This window comes from Heliangelus exortis, chromosome 20 (genome assembly GCF_036169615.1).
Source record: "Heliangelus exortis chromosome 20, bHelExo1.hap1, whole genome shotgun sequence".
Taxonomy (NCBI): Eukaryota; Metazoa; Chordata; class Aves; order Apodiformes; family Trochilidae; genus Heliangelus; species Heliangelus exortis.
In genome coordinates, this window is record NC_092441.1 from 2,057,971 (window position 1) to 2,078,022 (window position 20,052).

Below are 20,052 nucleotides of genomic sequence, written 5' to 3' on the forward strand. Positions count from 1 at the left end.
TTCCTAGGGAAGTTCTCTTCTGATGATTCTTTTCTAATCAAACTTCAGGCTGAATTGGAAAGTGAGAATCTCAGTTATGTCTGGTTTAATGAAAACAACAACTGGAGCTGCTCCAAGCTGATACATGGGTGTTTTAGGATCTGTTTTGGAGCATCTGAGATGTATGTAAACTCTGAAACTGATGTCTGACTCAGAACCATGCTTGGGAAGGTACATCCAGCTGGAAAACAAACACAAGGATGGTTTCCCTTATTGTAGCAAGGGCAAGTTGTGCTGGTTGCTATTTTAAAGTTTTCACATAATTTCTAAATGTGCATGCTTAGAAACTGCTTTGTGAGAACATCTTGTGTCAGGAGTGAAGGCAAAGTTTGGTATGGGATGAACAAGTCAAGCAGGTGCTGAGCCAGAAAGATGAAGCTGAGGAGGAGGCTGGGTATGGAAATCTGGGTGGGTACAAGTGGGCTTCCAATCCTTTTACTAAGCTTCAAATGATGAGGCTAGTAATGGTAAATGGAAAAACATAACACAAAAATAACTACTTAAAAATAGGCTTTTGAGTCTGGAGGTCCAGCGTTTTGTATTTACACATTATTTTTATGGCTGTCATCTTCTCTTTCCAATATTGTCATCAGTAGGGGAATTATTCTTCTATTCCTCAAAGGTTTATTTGCTAATCTCCTAACAGGTGCTTTCCAGGCATATGTGTACCCATCCCTTTGGTAAGATGCTCTGGATCTGCTTCTGGGACCCACCCAGGCTCTTAAAACCAAGGCTAAAAATTTCATATCTGCTTACCATTGGGTCCCTAAATCTGTTTCCATGTTTCCCACATCACATGTAGAATAAGAATGTGAAAAGGTGCTCATAAAGGGGAGTTGTAAAACTCAACTTGTGCTCTATTAAGAGTTATGTGCAGAACACAGCAGCTCAAAGCCTGGTCAGATTTACAAGGTGGTTTGTGGGTGTCACGTCTGAACACCTTCCTCTGACTTCTGAGTCTCTCTCCAACCTCAAGAAAATTATTAGTTTTCCCTGGAAGCCAAGTTTGCTGATTCAGGACCTTTTGGTTGAATGGCCACCAGTTCCCTGGGAGAGGTTGCTACTGAGGTGTTCATCCCTGCTCTGCTCCTGGTCCTCTTGGCTGTTTCAGAAGTTCACTCTTCAGTTAAACAGAAACCTTTATATTTGAGAGCAGTTGTTGTTGTTGTTTTGGTTTGGTTTTTTGGATTTTTTTTTTTTTCCCCAGGCTTCTTCTTTTGCCAGGTCTGTTCTGCTGTATAAAGGGAAACTGAGTCTCCTGGTGCCTTCAAAGCCTCTCTTGAATAATACCTTAGGAATTGGATAATCTGTTTGTGAATGAAGCCAAATAAATGACCCAGCAAGTGGCTAAAAATAATTTTTTTTTTTATGTTGAAACCAAGTAAAACAAACTTCTACCTCTAGCTGGGAAGCATGGCATTTTCCAGCTTCCATGATGAAACCAGGATCTGTGCTCTCTGTTAATTTGGGCTGGAAGGTCAATGATGAAGTCTTACACCAGCAGAGAGGTCGTGACATGTTTTAGAGAGTAAGAAATCCATTGCAGGAGGTTAACTGGATTATCCCAAACCCCAGCTCAAACCACAGCAGTCAGTGCATCCCTGATAAAGCTGCTGAAAGGACCAAGTTCAGAGGTGAACGGAGGACCCTCTCATTGCAGAGGGTCAGGGAACTGGAAACTAAGCACTGATGGAAAAAAATAACTGGCAGGTTGGAGATAAGTGAATAAAAATACACTACCAGCAAGCAAAGGCAGCTGTGGTGCTACACCCAATGGCAACTGTGGAAAAAAACAGGGCTGTAAAATAAATATCCACATGGGGAAAGGTTGGGCAGGTCTTGTAACCCACAGAACACAACCCCTTGTTTTTGGTTGTGGAGATCAGGGAGCACTTGTTAGGTAATGGAAAGGATGGGTGACAGTCTGGGTCATTGAAAATTCCTCACTTTGGTCTCTCTGCCTCTCCAGATTTCTCCCCTTCTCAGCTGTAGGGATGGGGGAGGCTCAGAGCTGTGGTACTTCAGTGATCAGCATTGCCCTCAGCTGCTGGAGCCAAAGTGGTTGGTACAGGAGGGCAGGGAGAGGCTCCTGGCCTATTATAAAAAGTAAAACAGGGATGCAGCTGTGATCACATCATTTAAAGCTGTAGCCATTTCTCAGCTAACTTCAGCTGCATGCTAAAATTGCACCAAAATATGAAATTCTGGCTAAAATAAGAGATGGCAATTGGGAGTGGTTTAAATTTCCTAAAAAAAAAAAAATAAAAAAATCTGGTTTTCAATCTGAAACTCAGTACCTGTTTGTGGTTGGGATCTATTCTTAAGCTTATTCTGCTTAGCTTGGATATTAAAATATTTGTCAAAAAGTCAAAATGATTCCACATTCCCACACGTGGTTCTAACTCAAGGCAAATGAACCTTTGTAGGAATGATGTATGTGCCATCAAGTCAGCTTTATTGCTCTCCTAGGGTCTTCAGGCATTTCAGGGTCTTCTAGAAGTTATCAGTCTCATGTTTGTCCTTATTAAACCTATAGCAGGTTTTAAATAACAACAGATAAACATGATTCTCATAGGTATGGGTATTTATGCTCCTATGGTCATATTGTTCTGTCAAAAAAGAGGTAATAATGAGTTATGCCCAGAGCATCAATTAATGTAAGGAACTCTGTGTTCATTCTTTTCCTACTAGAAATTTATGGACAAAAGTAATTTGTTCCTGGTATAAAATTAGAGCTAATTGTGAAATGATGCTATTTTTCTATCCTAGGAAAATATTCAGGTGTTCAGAACCATATTTGCTATTCCAAGGGGGAGATCCACTCCAAATGCACCCCAGCTGGGTTAGCAAACCCCAGGTGCAGCCATGGGCACAGAGGAATTAGCAGCAAAAATGCTGCCAGTTTGGGGAGGGAGTTGAACACTTTGGCTTCCCCATGTGATGGGGAAATATTCTCCCTGCTGTGGGGAATTAAGCTGAGAAACAGCTCGAAATTTAGAAGGCTTCCACCTCCGTGAAGGGGCCATACAAACCTATTCTGACCATACCTTTCTTGCCTCTTATGCCAACTGCTGAAGCCTTTGAGGTTTGCATGGTCTTAATGTTTTGTATTGTTTCAAAAATAAGTCCCCATCATGAAGATGAGCAAACAAATCTGAAAATTTTTGTCCAATAGAATTCCTTGCCAGCACCAGGCTGTCTCTTCCAGTCCTCAGGTTATTATTAGGGTGCTGCTGGTGGAGCTATTTAAGAATTTCCAGTACACCAAGGGGTAACTTTAGTTAGCATTGTCAGAGCAAAATACCCCCTATAAACTATTTTAGACTTAAGCACATCAACAGTTCCTAATACAGTGCTTTACAAGGCTCAGTAAGTTATGGAGCTAAGCTGTCTGTTGGTAAAATAAACCCGAACAATATTTAGCCTGCAACTGTGCCTTTGCAGCATATTAAAAGTTAGTTAATTTTCCATAGGGAAAGGAGCTTTTTCTGTTGTAATGATCAGGTGGCAGTTGTGCTTGCAGAAATGGATTTGACACTTTGACAAATGCATTTAATAAGACTGAGTGTTCAGCACCTGACATGTTTGTCCTATTTAATTTTGATTAGTTTCACACATGTAAAAACAAGCATTAGTCAGGCAGAAGTTGTGTTATGGAGGCTGTAACAAGTGGTGTTTGTAGAAAAAGCATACGAAATGAGTAAAAAATTAATACCTACAATGGTGAGTCACAAAGTGAGTGACTGAGCAAATAAATATGTAAACTGTCACAGTGTCAGAATGAAAAAGTCAAGCCTCAGAAAATGAAAACCCGATGTTCTTGCAGATAAAATAAATTGTCAGGCTTGATCATTTGTTTCCAATAATATGAGCAGTTAAACATTGACAAGTGCAATGAGTTTCTTCTGAAGAGCTTCAGATCAGCCTAATGCCAGAACCTTAACCAGTATCTTACCCTAAAGGTGCTGGTTTACTCAATACTTACTCAAAATTTACTCAGTAATATGGCTTGCAGCAAAGTTTGCAGATGTCATGGGCAAGACAGGTGGTGATCAAGTTGTATCAACCTGGACCCAACATTCCTTCCATCAAGCTTGACTGGGCATCTCTCCATCCCTGTAGAACCTCTACAACCCATACCCCAACCATGTCCCTGGGGAAGCCCCAGCTGTGGTGGCTTTCTTGGAATCTCCTCTGTTAATAAAGAACCATCAGATGGTTGGTTAAAATTGTTTAGGATCCCTCTGTACTGCCCATGACACAGCTTGTAAGCATAAAACCAAATTGCTGACATTTCTCTTTCAGCAATCACTGGAGAGTGATTTGGACCAGACTCTGTTCCTGCCAAATTCAGAGTTGCAGAGCCTTACTGTTCTGGCACAGAGTACAAACAGTTTCCATTGTGCAGCTCAAGGAAAAAAAAAAATTATATATATATATACACAAAGCTGTAGAATCTTGCACTTTATGTGTTTTCATTTGGCGCAGGAAAGTGTAATCATTAAATAAATCTGTTTATCTAACAGGTCAACTTTGGATCTTAGCAAGTAAAAGCCATCATTGCTTTGTGTCTGTCTCCTGAGCAAAGAGCAGAAAGCTGAGGGTAGGCATGGAGCCTGCCAGTGAGGTCTTCTATAGCCTTCCAGTGTCTTCCTATCCCTTTGAAAGGAATTTTTATTCTTTCTGATGCACCTCTTCCTAATTTACCTTGGGAATCACCCTCTGCTTTATTAAAGTAAAAGGTTTTTTCACTCCATGAGGATGAGTCCTGGGGCAAGTCAACATAATTTATTGAAGGCAGATACAAGTCAAAAGCCACCCAGACCTGCAGCCATCTGAGTTTGGGTTCAGGATGTGCACCCAGCAGCTGAATGCTGGATGTTTGGGAGATCTTGCTGTCCTGAAAGACAAGGAGGCTTCTCTGACACCTCCAAACCATAAAGCAAAGCCTCACATGTCCCCAATTGGTTTCGTCCAGGTTCAGAACCTTCATCTCTCAGATTCATGGGCAAATTGTCTTGGAAGTTGTGAGGCTATTCTGGATGAGGCTTTAGGGGGTTAGTGGGGCTATTTTTGTCCAGGTGTAATTAACTGAGAAAGGGTGAAAGGAGCCATTTCAAGGTACTGTCAGTGGAGTGGGTGAAGAATTCCTGCAGATCTCTTTTGTAGCTCTGTTTAATGAGTTACAAAACCTCCTAATCCACTTTCTCTCTTTTTTTATTACAAGCTGCAAGTGTCCAAATATTTCCCCATCTGCACTCTGTATGATACGTTGCCTTTCCAATCCAGTAAAACTTTGCATTTATGATGTTCCATAAGCTGTTGCCCATTAGTGGTTTTTCAAGCTTCAGGGTGTTTTGCAACACAGCAGTCTGTCTAAAGATTGAGGGGAAAACAACATAATCGTGTGCTGACATTCCAAGTTATTTTATAAGCCACTTTTATCTCAGGCACCCTTTTCCTCCCTGCCCTCTTAGGCTCAGTCTGCTCCATCCACTGCTGCTCCAGCCAAACATTTCTGTGATCAAGCCTGGAAGATGTTGCTTTGGGAGGTGGTGGATCTTCTAGTGCAGGTCATGACCCTCCCAGTGCACCAAAGGTAAAAGGAATTAATCTCAGAAAAGGAATTAATCTCAGAAGTGGTCATTAGCTCTCCTGATTGCACCAGAATGATCCCCAGGGGCACCTTTCCTGGCAGGTTTAATTTAATGTCTGTTGAATGAGTGAAAGCTGTGGTTGGCTCTCTGGGGTGCAGAAGTGATGACACTGCTGGGTAATTTATCTCCAGGGCTCAGCTGGAGGGAGGGCTGGGTCTAAAAATATGATTTTCCTGCCTGTCCTGAATGGTGAGGGTTGCAACGTGGTCAGAAGTGTCTCTGTCCCCATGGCAAAAGTTTTGCTTTGGCACATCCTGGGTGCTGGTTCTGAAGGAGGAGATTTGTTCATGGTAATTGAGTTTCCTTTGTAGAAATGTTCCAGAGAAAATGTCTCCTGGTTGTGTATCTCCCAGGTGATAACCTCTGGGGTCCTGTCTGGAGCAGGAGAATAAGCCCCCAAATCTTCTCTCTCTTTGCAAAACAGGAAAACTGGGGCAGTCCAAAGAACGTGGCAATAGTTGTGTTGTATTCTGTGTTCAGAGGTTTTCCAGTTTCTTCTGGATATTGGGAAAGGGTTTTAGCATTGCCCTGGCTTGGGGGAAGGTGTCCCACAAACTCAGATTATTTTTGCAGAGGTTTTGTTCAAGAGGTTTGAACATGTGTTTGAGCTTCTCTTTGATTTCTGTGTTCTGGGAAGCTTAAGAAGAGGAATAAAACCTGAAAAAAAAAAAAAAATACAACCTGACACCTCTACACCCAGGTACTGCAGGTACACCCCAGTGCAATGGAAAATTATAAACTGGACCCAGTTCTTGTAATGTTTTCCAAGTAAACATTTTTGTTAGCTTGCAGCAAAATGCCAAAGTAGATAAAAGCTTACATCACTTGGGCTGGGGTTTAAGGGAAACTGCCAAAATTCCTTTTTGCTGAGTGAGTTTTACCTGCATTGTTACAAATAAAGTGCAATTCTGTTATGTAATTGAAATTTAGTGTTCCCATAATCCCCAGAGGAGGGGGGGGGGAGGTGTAAACCAAACTGAACTCTATTAATGTGCTCCCACTTGCACCGTGCAAAATAAACAATGCAAAGTAATTTAGCAATGTTTTTATTTCCTGGTTGATTTCTTTAGTCTGTCCAAGAAAAGTTAGAGAATCAGAAGTGATACTTGCTTTTGACAGTGTATTAGTGGAAAGTCTGAGGCAGTGGAAATTTTTTTTTGGTTTTTTTTTTGTTAGTGTCAGTGATATTTATAATTTGCCAATTCACTGACATTTTCAGCAATTCCTATACATGCCAGTAAATATCAAACACCAAAAATTGGATGCAAAGCAAGAGAACAGGATAGGAAAACTGATAGGGATTGTTCTGTGAGCCAAGCCTGTTACCTTTAAACAAGATAGATCATTCTCAGGACAGATCAACTATTTCTGTGGGTAAAAGTTTTATAAAGACTATTGTCTTGTTAAACTATGGAAGAGCAGAACTTGAACTCTCTCTTAAAAGTATCTGTCCAAAGCTGTACAGTTCTGTTTATGGTTATAAACACAAGGCCAAACCACTGTGTCTTCAAAAAGAATTTCCAGAAGAAAATAGAACTCTCATTCCAGAAATTAAATTTAAAAATAATTAAGTAAATTGAAAAATAAGAAATCATTTCTGCATTGTTATATCTTCATAGTTTCCAATGTTTAGATGTTAAAATTGTGGTCGTTTTTCTTGGTGGCTGACTAAAGAAAGAATAGAGAAGGGGAAAAGGTCCAAAGGGGATTTAATTAAAGTATTGAAAGTTATGAGGGGCACAGCTGTCTGATCACTTCGTTGTCCCTCGGGGAACAGTCAAAGGGTCAAGATTAATGACAAATACATTTAAAGCATGTCAAAGGAAAAATATCATACATGTTTAAGCAGCCTTTGGAATTAACAGTTGCAGGAAGCCACATGAGTATATGGTGGAGCTTGACTTTTTAAAGAGCTGCCTCACTTTATAAACAATAATAGCTGGGGTAATATCTAAATATTGATGCTGGAGAGCTTTACATTGAGCTGTAGTGCTGGATTTTATTGGTGCTAAAGTCTTCCCAACCCTTCTTGGCACAAACAGAAAAAACAAACTGACTGAAACAACAAAACTGACTGAAACAACACTTGAAGTCAAAAATGTAAATGGAAAATGAGCATCTATAGGAATGAATTTAGGATTGAGGTAAACAGTTCATTCATTTTTTTTAAGAGTACCTGAAGAGGAGTTGTAAGGGTCTGAATCTTTTCTATTCAGATCAAGGCCCGAGTGCTCTTCTGGGTCACCATGAACACTTTATATCTGAGTCTGCCTGACCTATATGTTTTTTTTATAGACTCTGCCTAACTGCAGCAGCCAAAATCAAAAACAAATTGTGCAAAACCAGACCCAGAATAAAGCTCTGAGCTTTCCTGGCTCCCTGCAGCTGATCCCTGGGGCAGCTCTATTGTGCACCTTCCACATGGGACTTTAACTACATGGCAATTCTTCCTTTTGCCAGAGTTCATCTTCATTGCTACTGTGTCATCACTTAGGACATGATTGTGGTTAATGAAGAGGTGACCTGGCTGAATGAAGGTACTGGCAAGCAGTGACAAAGTGTCACCTGGTGCAGCTTATTGACGCAAAGCACAACGTGCTCCTGGGGCTTATTTTGTAATCTTGTTTGGCTCCTGAAGAAAATCTGTGTCTCCCATCTAGCTGCAACAAGCCAGGGATTGTCAGTCAGTCCCAGGTTTGCAGGTAATTAACTCGTCTGCTCTTAGTTTATTAATAAAGACTCCAAGAGTTGCAGGTCAGAGTGGAAAAAAAAAAAAAAACAACCAAAAAACAAAAGAGAGAGAGAAAATGCAGGGAAGCTTCCTTCAGCCTCTTCCAGGAGGTTGTTCTTTGCTCCATCCTCTTCTGTTCTCCCTTCTTGGGATTAGGCTCATCTTCAGAAATCAAATTCTACATTAGACCTTGATAGTTTTAATTCTCCTTATCTCTGGCTGTCAAGGATCACCAATTTCTCTTCCAGCAGACCCCATCGTGCCCATCACTTGCTGAGGACTGGCAGCAAAAATGAGCAATTGACCCTTTTTCCCCCAGATCTCTTCCCAGCTCCTGGCTGCACCAGGGACACATCTCTGCAAGGCTCACATCTCACTGCTGTCCCAAACACTTCCAGAAGGAACCCCAGCACTCATGGTGCTACCTTCAGTCAAGGAGCTGCCAAACTTGCATGACAAAACCATCTTAAAAAGATCAAACTGCCTCATCACATCACACCCATTTTTGTCTTCCTTGCTCTAAAGCTTGGAAGGCAAAGGAATTATGCAAATTCATATTAACTTGAAGACCCTACTGCCTCTTATTAAAGTTGTGCAGTTTTGTTTTTTCTTTTCTGTTTAAGATTAGGAATGGGTAGGGAAATTCAAACATTTAAATGAAGTCTCTTTTCAAAATGCTTGCCAAGCCTGCAGTGGGCTTGTTTCAGGTGTATTGATGGTTGTTTCTTGAAGCACCCTGGCAAACAGTAGCCTCCAAAATAGCAGCAATAGGATTAGTAGCATTACTAATATAATAGTAGCAATAATATTTGAATGGGACTTGGGTGGGAGATGGCAAACGTGCCCAGAAATCAGTGTGAGCCCATGTGGCAGTGTGTGTGAGACTGACAGGTTGGGATGAAACCTCTCTGCCAGTGTGTTTGAAACCTACCTTAAATATTGCCAAAACTGCTTGTGGTGACCCTGGAAATTTGCTGCAAGTTAAAGGCTGAGAACAACTCTGTTCCTGACCCATGCAGTCACTCCTTTGGCTCATGGCTACATAGAGAGGGGACAGCAGGAGTGTGAATGCAACTTTCTCTCAAGACCAAAGGGGAGGTAAATGGAAGCTGAGTTAATTATGCTCTCTCATGAACAGTTCTGGAAGGTGTAGCAATGGAAAACAACAGGCTATAGTATGTCAGCTGCTGCAAATTACTGGGGATTCGCTAAGCCAACAGAGCTGTGCCATTTTAGCACCAGCTGGGGAAGGCTCTGGCCCACTGTCTTTCACTTCCAGGAGTTAAGAAACAGAGAGATTCAGTAACATGCCTCTCTGCTGAGTCAATAGAGTAAGAACCTTTCTTTCCATGTGCATTAGTTTTGTGGCTATGGCAACAGTGTATGTGTGAGGAAAGGGAGAGCTTAAAATAGGCTCCTGCTCCGAGTTGGAAAGAGCTGACAGCAAACACGTGTGGTCACCCGAGAAGAGGCAGGGACACGGGGTGCTATTCTCAGCCTCCCTCCTGGCCATCAGCTTCTGGGGCTGCAACTGAGAAGGTGAAGGCACCTGGTCCCAGCAGAACCTTCTTCAAGAGGTTTCCTCTCCTCTGTGCCCTTTCCCACCATGCTGCCTCATCTGGGAGCTCAAGCTGGGATGTGCTCCTCAGCTTGGAGGCTCCATGGATGGGCTCATCCGTGGCTGACAGAGCAGGATGGGTTCTGCCATCAGCCTGTTGCAAGGCCAAGAGAAACCTCACTGTGCAGGAACCCAAAGCCTTAGCAAAAGGCCTCCAGCAATGAATGGATATTGTAGGGTGTCCTTCTTCCAGCTCTACTATGTGATTTTGGAGTGAGGAGGAAGGCAATGGAAGTGGAAAAATAGTAGCTTTGGCTCATGAGCTGAACCTGTTTTGGTCTCCATTAATTAATTTGGCATTGGCTGTATTGTATGCTATTATTAGGCTCTCTATTCCCTTCTGCAACAAATTAAGGCTTTCACATCTGCCTAAAAATAAAACTTTCCTGTCTGCTGGCTAGCAAGCAAAACCAGAGTGCAGCATATGTGTAATAAAGATGCACAGCTGTTCTGTCTATGAACTCGGGGAAGGGGTTGGCTTTTCTTGTTAAGGATACAGTAGGTATCCTGCAGGGAGAAAGTATTCCCAGGAAACTGCCAGGCTTAATGTGTTGTAGAGAGGTGGTTACAAAAGGTGTAACTGGCAGGGAATATCCAGGGAGATTACAAGAACTTGCATCAAGAAATGTTAATTTGTTTTAGCTCTTTCTCAAAACCAGTCCTGAAAGGTGATATTTCTGATTTAAAAAGTAGCCAAAAGGGAAGGTGATATTGCCCTGGTATTCTACATTATTCCCAGAGACCCTCAAGCTTCAGAGCATTGGCAACTCATTTTCTGCCCCTCTGTTCTGGCAGCTTGTGCTGTGCAGGAGGTGCTCAGGGATGGAGCAGGACCTGTGGGTACCATGCCCAGGTACAGTCTGTCCAGCTGGGCCCGAAGAAGGACAAATGTGCACCCTGATGGCTTGGGCCATGTGCATGTGTTTGTTATCAAAAAAATTCCAATGTATTTCTTACTGTAAGGAGATGCTTTTCAATTAGCCAGAAGCCTTTGGGAGCAAAGGGAGTAGGAACTGGAGTGTTCCACCAAGCCCATGGTGGGGAAGAGTTTTGTCGTCTCTAAACTGTTGCTTCTGCTGCTTAAGATGCTCAGCACAAGGGCTGAGGGAAATGTGATCCAGGAGTGGTTTCATTCTTTCCATGGCAGGAGTTCTGGAGAGCCAGTTTGAGCTGGTCAAGCTCTTTATCACCTGACAGGTTTAGATATGCTCGTGAGATAAGCTGAGCTAATGAATTTCCTTTGACACTGGTATTTACTCTGCATTAGTTACGTTTCTGTGATGTGGGATCCTCACTTTGCTCTTGTTCCTGTAGTAATACAGAAGGCTGGTATGAAGGCAGTAAGCAATTTAGGGTTTTTTCCCCCTTTTTTTCAGAAATCAGTTAACTGGAAATGATCTGGTTGACATTTACATTTGGCCCTGAAGTTGCAGCATAGAATTGTTAACCAGCAAAACAATGCAAGGCAATTTTTTGAGATTAAAAAAAAAAAAAATTTCTGTTAATCCAATTAGTATAAAATGCACTTACCACGGTCATTCAGATGTGCTGAGAGGAACTCTGGTAATTAGTACCTTTAATTCCTAATTAATTTTACGTACAGGAAACTGTCATCTCCGAACTTGACTCCAAGGTCACAGGGGGGGTCCTCCCAAAGCTCTTTCCCCATCATCAATGTTTTCCTGGTACCTGAAGCATTTTCCTGAGAGGGCTCAGTGGAGTCCAAGCTCCTGATTACACGATACAAAGGCTCCAACTACCAGAGCAGGCAGGAAAAACCCCAGAAATAACGTGCTCTTGTTTTTCTCTTCTTCTGAATTACATGACATTTCACAGAAATGACTGCAAAACTTTTTCCATTCAGACTTTAGCACTGGTTTGGTGACAAACTTGGGAAGATTAGCAATTTTCCACGCATTATAAAAGAAAACTGTTTCTGAAGCTGACTAAAGTTTTCCAGTCGAAGACGCATTTTCAGGTTTTTTTACAGCTTTGCAAACCTTCAACCTTGGTTTAAGGATGAGGATTTTAGGCCAAGAATCTTCATCCCTCTCAGACACAAGTACACAGATTTTCACATCAGCAGGACCCTCATCCGTGCCTGGTTCTGGCTATTGTTGGCCCCATCATTTAGGCATTTGCTATGCTCATTTTCCTGGCTTTATCTCCCTGCACACTCTGCATTTTGAAAGTGCAGGAACCAGAGAGTCATCAAAGAGGGAAAACTGAATTATTTTAAAGGATTTGTGTTTTGCAAGCTGAACACAAAACATTTTTAATAGTTGGTGCTTCTAATCAAGCATACATTTAAAGCTTGTAAGCAAGGATACATTTGGAAAAGATGGTTTTCTTCCTAAAAACAATAATTTGAAGCTCATTAAAACTGAATGTGCAAAACACGAAATAGTTCCAGAAGTCTGTTTTCACGTGCTGTGCTCTATTTGCAAAGCCAGACCATTTTTCAACTAAGGAAAACATTTTGTCTGAAAAATATTGATCTGTGGTCATGCCACACGTTGCCAAATGGACCTTGTCTTATCTCTCCTGACTTCCCCACCTTTCTGATGACAGTAAAACCAGCAGCTTGCCCTGTCCTTGATGAAGATGTAGGCTTTTTTGAGCCAATGTCAACAGTTCTACTAACAGGCTATTTTCCAACAACAAAAAAAAAAAAAATTCAGTTTTGTTTGATCTTGGTGAATACACTTGAGAACAAAAGTGAGGTTTCAGATGTGGATAATGTGGACAATAACTAATTTTCTGTTTTTCAGCTCCCTATCTGATTGTTACAGTAACTACCAGAGCTCAGCAATGGGGTAAAGAAATGAAAACGTGAAATGAGTTGGGGTTTGTAATGAGTTTTTTGCAGAGCTATTATAGAGATCTCGTAGTGCAGGGTCTGCCAGCAGTGACTCATTCCTGTTCCTGCCTCCTCTGTGCTCTGCTTTCTGCCTCAGACACAGCTCCTGCTGAGCAGGGGGAACAGGTTGTGACTCAGCAAGGAGAAAGATCTCTCCCACCTGCTGAATCCCACCCTGGAGAGAGGAAAACCCAAGGATGGAGCAGGAAACCCAGCTCAGAGCCTCTGCAAAGAGGCTGGGATGTAAATTGTGGCTTGAGAAGGTGGCCTTGGATTTGGTGCACTGATAGTGCAGGAGAAAACCTTGGAGAAGGATGGGAAGGTCATTGCTTCCCTGCCCAACCTGGTGTCTCCAGCAAGGAGAAGCATTTGGGATGGAGGATGGAGCAGAGAGGTGCAAAGGGCTGAAGGAGTCAGTTTGATTCTTGTGCCTTCCCCACACTGCAACAATTTCCCTTCTGGGCTGCCTCCTAATGTAGGTTTTCCTTGGCTTTCCAGCAGGAGAGAGACATCAGCACACACACTGTGCTGCTGTGCCTCTGGGAAATGTATGTGGAAAAGGCTTAAATGGTTTGAGGAAGATGGAAATGGAGATTTAAATCCAAAGCCAGTGAAAAACTCCCTCTGTAATGCAGTGCTTGAGTCAAGCTCTTTGGCTTGTTTGACAGCAAGTGATAGAACATGAGGCAGTATATCTCCATCAGTAAAAAAGCCTCTGGGGATCTATAGGGGAGGTGTAAGTCCCTGTGAAATAATAGCATTTGTAAAGCTTTGAAAGAAAAAAAAAAAAATCAGTAGGAAATCAGTGTTTTTCATTAAAAAAAGAAAAAATTAGATAAGAGGTCTGGATTTCAAATGCTGGATTTGTCTTTGTCAGTGAAAAGCTGCTCTGCTCCCACAAAACAAAATAATGGAAGAATTATAGTGCCCATTTGCCCTTCTTGACAGTTTTCTTAGAGATGGAGTGGCCTGAGAAGGCAGCAGAGCACAGGGACCTGATGCTCTTTCTATCAAAACAAAGCTCTTGGTTCTCAAGCAGACCACCTCAGGTTGTCTCCATCATCACCTCACTGTTATTCAAAATTCTTGGGCTGATTTATGTTTTCAAGTGTCTTCAGCCAGTTATTTCAGGCCCCGTTCCTAATTGTGATTTTAATGGCAGTATTATCATGCTATAGATGTATTTGTTTAAATCCTGGCTGACTTTACAGGGCCAGGTTTTTAAAGGAAGACGAGGAGGAAAATCACAATTAAAATATGTGCTAGGTTTTTTTGGGATAGATGCCAATCTGGTTTTAGCTGGCACAAGCATGAACAATAACTGTGGGATTATGAGCTCCTTTTTTTCATCCAAATGATCATAATTTATTACTGTGGGGTGTTTCCTCTTACTGCTCTGTTGTTCATAACCCCAACAGAAGAGCAGGACTTCTCCTTCTGCTCAAGCTCCATGTTTGGAGAGACAGATGGAATTAAGAGGAAAAATTAAAACCTCCAGAAATGTTCCCCCATGCCTTACCCTGATGGAGAGCTCTCTCTCCATATTGTCATATTTATATTTTATATCTCCTACTGAGGACTTGGCTTAGGATAAAAAATATTTCCCTGCATATTAGAAATTACTGTCTGATGAATTTTAACACTTCAATTAATACATAACTAGTGATGAAGAGATGCTATATATATCTCCAAGCTGTTTTTCCATACCTTTTGTGTTTTCATCCTGAGGCTTCCTGTGAAGAACACTGAATTAGGCACCTTCACGAGGAGCAAACTGGATGATCTAATCCAAAGTAGTGATTCATGAAAACAGACCTGAAGTTTGGTTTATTGCAGACAATTATTTGGGGTAACTTCACATTTAAATAAGCAGGGAAGACTTTGGGTGCATCTCAACCCAATGCAGATCAACATGGTTTTGCTCATATCCTTCCAAACTTGTACATTTTGCATGGTCTCAGCTTAAAGCCACCCCATTAACTGGAGATTGGGATTGGAACCATCAGACCAGGGCTTCTCATTCCTTTTTGGGCATGAAAAATTGAGTCTAGATCAGTTTCTTAGCTGCTTTAATTTAGTCTGAATTATCTGTAGCTTAGCTCAAAGGCTGAGTGAAAAGTCAGGCTGAACCTGCCTCTTCTCATTGAGTTTGGAAGAAGAACTGTGACCTCCAGCACAGCCAGAGAACATGGGAAAAAAAGAAATCCTACTCTCGGACCTTGACCAAAATCATCCAAGTTCAAGTTTACATTCTTTAACTTCTCATGTTGGCAGGGCTGCTGCTGCTTTCACTCTGAGAGTGCTGCATGCACAAAAAGAGAAAATAAAGAAAAAAATGACAGATGGAAAAAGTGTGCTTGAGCCACAGCTGTTTCCTCCTTCCTTCAAAAAATGATTTAAGCACCTTCTAACCTAAGGGAGAAAAAATGATGCTTTTTCTAAGTGAAATATGTCCTGTCAAAAATTCTGCTATAAAATTGCTTATTACTCAGCAAGTTAATCTCTTGGAATTATTGCTTAATGATTTAGGATTTGGGTTTTTCTCAACCAACCATTCCCAGAATTTGCGTTACAGAGGGAAAGAAAGTAGCCACTGGTGAGAGGCTTTATGAGAACAATGTGAATAGAGTAAGGAAAACAAAGGAAAAAATGTAAAAGCTGGGGACTTTGTTTGCATATGATGGGCTGCCTGGTGTAGGTGGGACTAATGAAGTGTAATCAACTGCTTTTGTTAATAAGTAAAGGAGATGAGAGCCCCTTCTCACCTGAAGAGTGGGTTCATCTTCCCTAACATTGGATGTTGAGCTATTAAGACAGAAAAAGGAGAGAAAAAAAAAAAAAAAAGAAAAATGAGCAGCTCATATTTTGGGCTGACTGAGTTGTCCTCATCCTCCATCTACCTGACAGCTGAAAATTACCCTGTTCTCAGTGCCAGCACCACACCCTGCTCACAGAGATCAGGGGGGATAAAGCAAGATCCCATCTTTTACAGACAGGGGAATGGATCTGGAAGCAAAGCTGGGGTTAGGCAGCACCCAAGCTTTGTGCATCCCCTTGCTGCAGGTCAGTGCTCACACCCTGTGGGGCTGGGGGAACAGGTACAGGTGGCTGTGGTGGGAGAATTTCTTACTTGGGTGTTAGTTATTTCTTCCTATTCTACTTCCAAGCCTTCTCCAAGTTATTGCCACTTAAGAGATAACTGCTGGGAAGGGTTTAAAGCTGCTTTTATCCTACCAGAAGGAGCAAGAAGCCCATGCAGCTCAGGGAATAAACATCCTTTCAGAGCTGGTGAGGCTGGGATCTGGCGTCCTGCCCAGAGCTTTCACCTGACAGCAGCTGCCTTGAAGAGTGGCAAGAACCCAACATGGTCCTAACAACGATCCAGCAGCATCCAGCATTAGGAAAATCAAGCTCTTTTGATCTGAAAACTGAAATAGAAACCAGTAGGGAAGAATGGATGGAGCCCTGGTTTTATGTTTCCTAAGGTCTCAGTTCCACGAAGTGCATTTTAGCACATAAATTTCTCTACTTTATTTTGTAAGATAACTCAGATGCGTAAAGCCTTTGGAACTGCTTGCCAAACATGGGTCTAACCATTTAAAGGAGTGCTTGGAAAACTGCACTATTAAAGGAACTTGGAATTGTAAAGCATTGCTGCTTAGAATAGGGGACATGTCAAAGGAAAAAAGCTGCTTATCAATCTTTAACCGAGCTTTTGCATGAGACGTGGGACGTCAGGTATTAACAAAAATAGACAGGTTTGAAATAAGAAGCAGATGGTCACCCGAAAGCTCTTGTCTTGGAAAATAAATGAGAGGAAAAAAAAAAAGCAAATTGACTAGCAGTGACAGTTTTATATACAGTAATCTGGTCAGAGATCTGGAAATCGTTGACAATTAATTGAAATAACACATTGCAAATTGTCGCCGTATGATGAAAAATCTTTGGGGGGAAAAAAAAAAAAAAAGCTGTTTGGTCTGGAAATTTGGATTGTACTAAAGTCATTGTAAGGAAAAAATGTAACCCAACTCAACCCAGATTTTCACAGAATTTTCCCACCCAAAACATTTGCAGGGATTTTAAGTACAAGCTGATATTTTGTGTTATAACTTTTTTACTATCAAGAGGTGAAGATGTCCTTTAGTGTGAAACACTGACTTCTTTCTTTATGTGTGTGTGTGAGGAGTAAATCCTTTTTCAAAGTTGAATAAAGATGCCTGAGGACCTTAACCCCATCTCCACTGAGTACCAGGGTTTTAGTATCCAATTCAGATAGAATAGAAATAGAAAAATAGTTCACTCCAGTTCAGGACTTAACCTTGTTTTTCTTTAATGTAGGAGACTTACCAAACCATGGCAGTTGGGCCAACCAAGCTCTTGTATAAAAAATGTTCTTTATCTCCCTCGTAAATAACTATTTCTGCACTGGAGAAGCAAAAGGAAAGGGGGGAGGGAAATGCCACCCACAACGTGGCACGTAAGTAACAAAAATCAAACCAAGCAACATGAAATCTCCATTTCCCCCTGATTTTAGCAGGAGTTTAAGTGAGAAGGACAAGTGAGGTTGCTTCTAGGGAAAAAACTAAGCCCCTGTGGATGGATTTGAATTGTTGCTGCCACTCGTGGAGTATCAGCAGCAGGATTTGTCAGGTTTACACGTGCAGCCTCCAACAGGAGTAACTCCAGGTTTGCTCCTGAGCCTGCACTGCCCAAAGGAATTGTAGCAGAGAGGGCAAGGGGGACTTTAAAAAAGAAATAAAACAAACAGCCTGGCTGCAAAACCTGCCCTGTGTAGCCAAGTGGGAATTGAAGATACCTTCCTGTTGCATTCTTTCCACATCTGCAAGGGCCAGGCTTGGATTTCATTAAAACATCTTTCCTCTTATCATGGACAGGTTCTGACAGAAGCCAGGTACTTGCTGACCCTGACACCCTCTTTCAGACTTTTCCTCCAAACTCTTGTTATTCCTCCACTTTCTTATGTTTGCAAAGGGGACATTTTATGCTGGCTGGGTGGCAGGGTTCTTGCAGGGAGGTATATTCCAAAGCCAAGGTGTGTAAATCAGCTTTTTCTAGGAAAATACCACGTGTGCTCATTAGCAGCAAAGCCCAACTAGAGATGTGTAAATAATGAGTGGGTAAATAGAGGTTGCACCTGCTGTGTTATTGGGACCTTTGCAATCTGGGCAGGGGATGAACCCTTGTTCCTCAGCAAGGATTTTCAGCTGTTTTGTTCTTTACTATTGACTCCTAGTCTTCTTTCTGCAGCTACCTTCTATGTACATGTTTTGAAAACCTTTCCCATTTTTTTTCTGTCTTGGATGAGAACACTCTCATAAGCTTAGGTTATCTCTGAAATTCCTTTTAATCCAGCAGATTTTTGTCCGTGTTACAAAAACCAGAGCCCTGAGCTGCTCATTGCTACAACATGAAGTCAACAGGAGTTTTACCACTGACTTTGTATCAAAGAGAAACAGATCTTGCATCTGTCTGTGCTCTCTCTTTGCTCTGAAGAGATATGATGGTAACAAAAAAGAGGCAGGAACACTGATAGAAGAAATGAATTGCTTTTACCAAGCTAAGAGGGGAAGCTGTTCTCATTACCTCTTCTTTATCCAATAAATATGCATATATATTTGCTTATTTTAACCTCTAACTCTACTGTAAAAGAGCAGAAGAAAAAGCAATGTCCTTCTTTTCTGTTGTTAATGAACAAATGGAAGAGGTGGGAAGCTTAATGCAGTAATTTGCTGTCACACCATACACAGCAGCTTCTCTTCATTTATTTTTCCTCTGCATGGGACACAATGGGTGTGATCGATTGCTGCATTATTATCCAGTGATTGTTTTCTTACTGGCAGGGGTGAAAGTGGAAAACGAAGCCCTGACCTTTCCTCTGAGGCCTCAGATTCTGTGATGATCCTAAAATGTGTTGGGTGGGAAACTTCTCCAGAAGGAAGGGCCTTGGAGGATCCCTCATCACCACGTTCAAAGAGAGGAGCTCAGCATAGGGAAAGGAAAAATCTGGGCAATGGGGACTGTTTCTCTGAGGTTATTAAACAAGATTGCCTTGTTTTGCCTTAGGAGAGAGGGCTGAGAGATCTGACAGCTGCCTGTGAGTGCATCAAGGAGGCAAGCAGCAGGCAGAGGAAAGTTATTTAAGCAAAGAGACAATGTTGGCACAAGAAGAAATGGGTATAAATAGACAGGCGCTGGAAATCCCTTCCAGTAGGAATAGTGAGGACACATGAAGAAAAAAACAAAACAAAACAAAAACCAAATCAGGCCAATTTTGAAAATGAAGATCATGCAAAGTGATTATACCCTTTCTGTGGCAGCCGGGATCTCTTGCACGGGAGGTCCATCCTCTCCTGCTGCAGAGGTGATGTCCTTCTGCTGTGTTTAATAGCAAGGTTGGCATCAAACACCCTGGGGCCTCTGCACCAGCTTGAATTCCAGAAGGGAGGTGACTCCAGGGGGCTGTGACCAGCTCTCTGTAGCTGCTCCCTCTTTGTGATGGGGTTGGATTTGGTGGGGAGCACCAGAGCCTCTCCAAGCACAGCCCAGGCCAACTTCTGCTGGGCTGCATTTCACCAGCAGAAATGAGATCCTTTCCTGAGTCTGAAATGTCTTCTGCTGTTGTGTGAGCTCATGAAAAAGTCAAGCTTATTTTTGTCTTTCTAAGTAAAAGGGAAGATTTACTGTGTTGATTTGATGACCTGATGTGTTTTCTGGACCCCGCAGTACTCCAGGCTTGGAACAAAGGGAGCTGAGAGCATCCACAGTTTTGACAAAAGCATCTTTGCTCTGTGGCACTGGTACAGATGGAGTTGCAGAAGAGGTTTGGAGTATGAAGAGACTTGCTCCAGACAGGCAGAGGTTTGACTGATCAGGAAAAACAGGATAGGAACAAGTTTCTTGTGTGCATCTGTACTGTCACTGTTGTCAGTGCAACTGGAAATATCTCTGAGAGACTTTGGTGCTCCTTCAGTTGGAATTCTGTCCTTAGTTCTAAAGGAAGTGTTTTTTTAATGTGTTTTTCCCAAATAGCAATTTGAACTGTCCTCGTTTACTTTCCCTTGAAGCTTTCAGTAAGCAGGTGTTTCAGAGATATCACACTACTCTAGCACAAGCTTTTACAGTCTGT

General features: G+C 41.9%; 1 long non-coding RNA gene across 1 annotated transcript in view; it reads left to right on the forward strand.

Moving 5' to 3' along the window:
- Positions 1–20,052, forward strand: part of LOC139805541 (uncharacterized) — a 91,007-nt gene that overhangs the window by 18,331 nt on the left and 52,624 nt on the right. The window contains exon 2 of the long non-coding RNA XR_011729853.1: positions 5,517–5,638. This is a non-coding gene — a long non-coding RNA (uncharacterized lncRNA). The remainder of the gene's footprint in view (positions 1–5,516; positions 5,639–20,052) is intronic.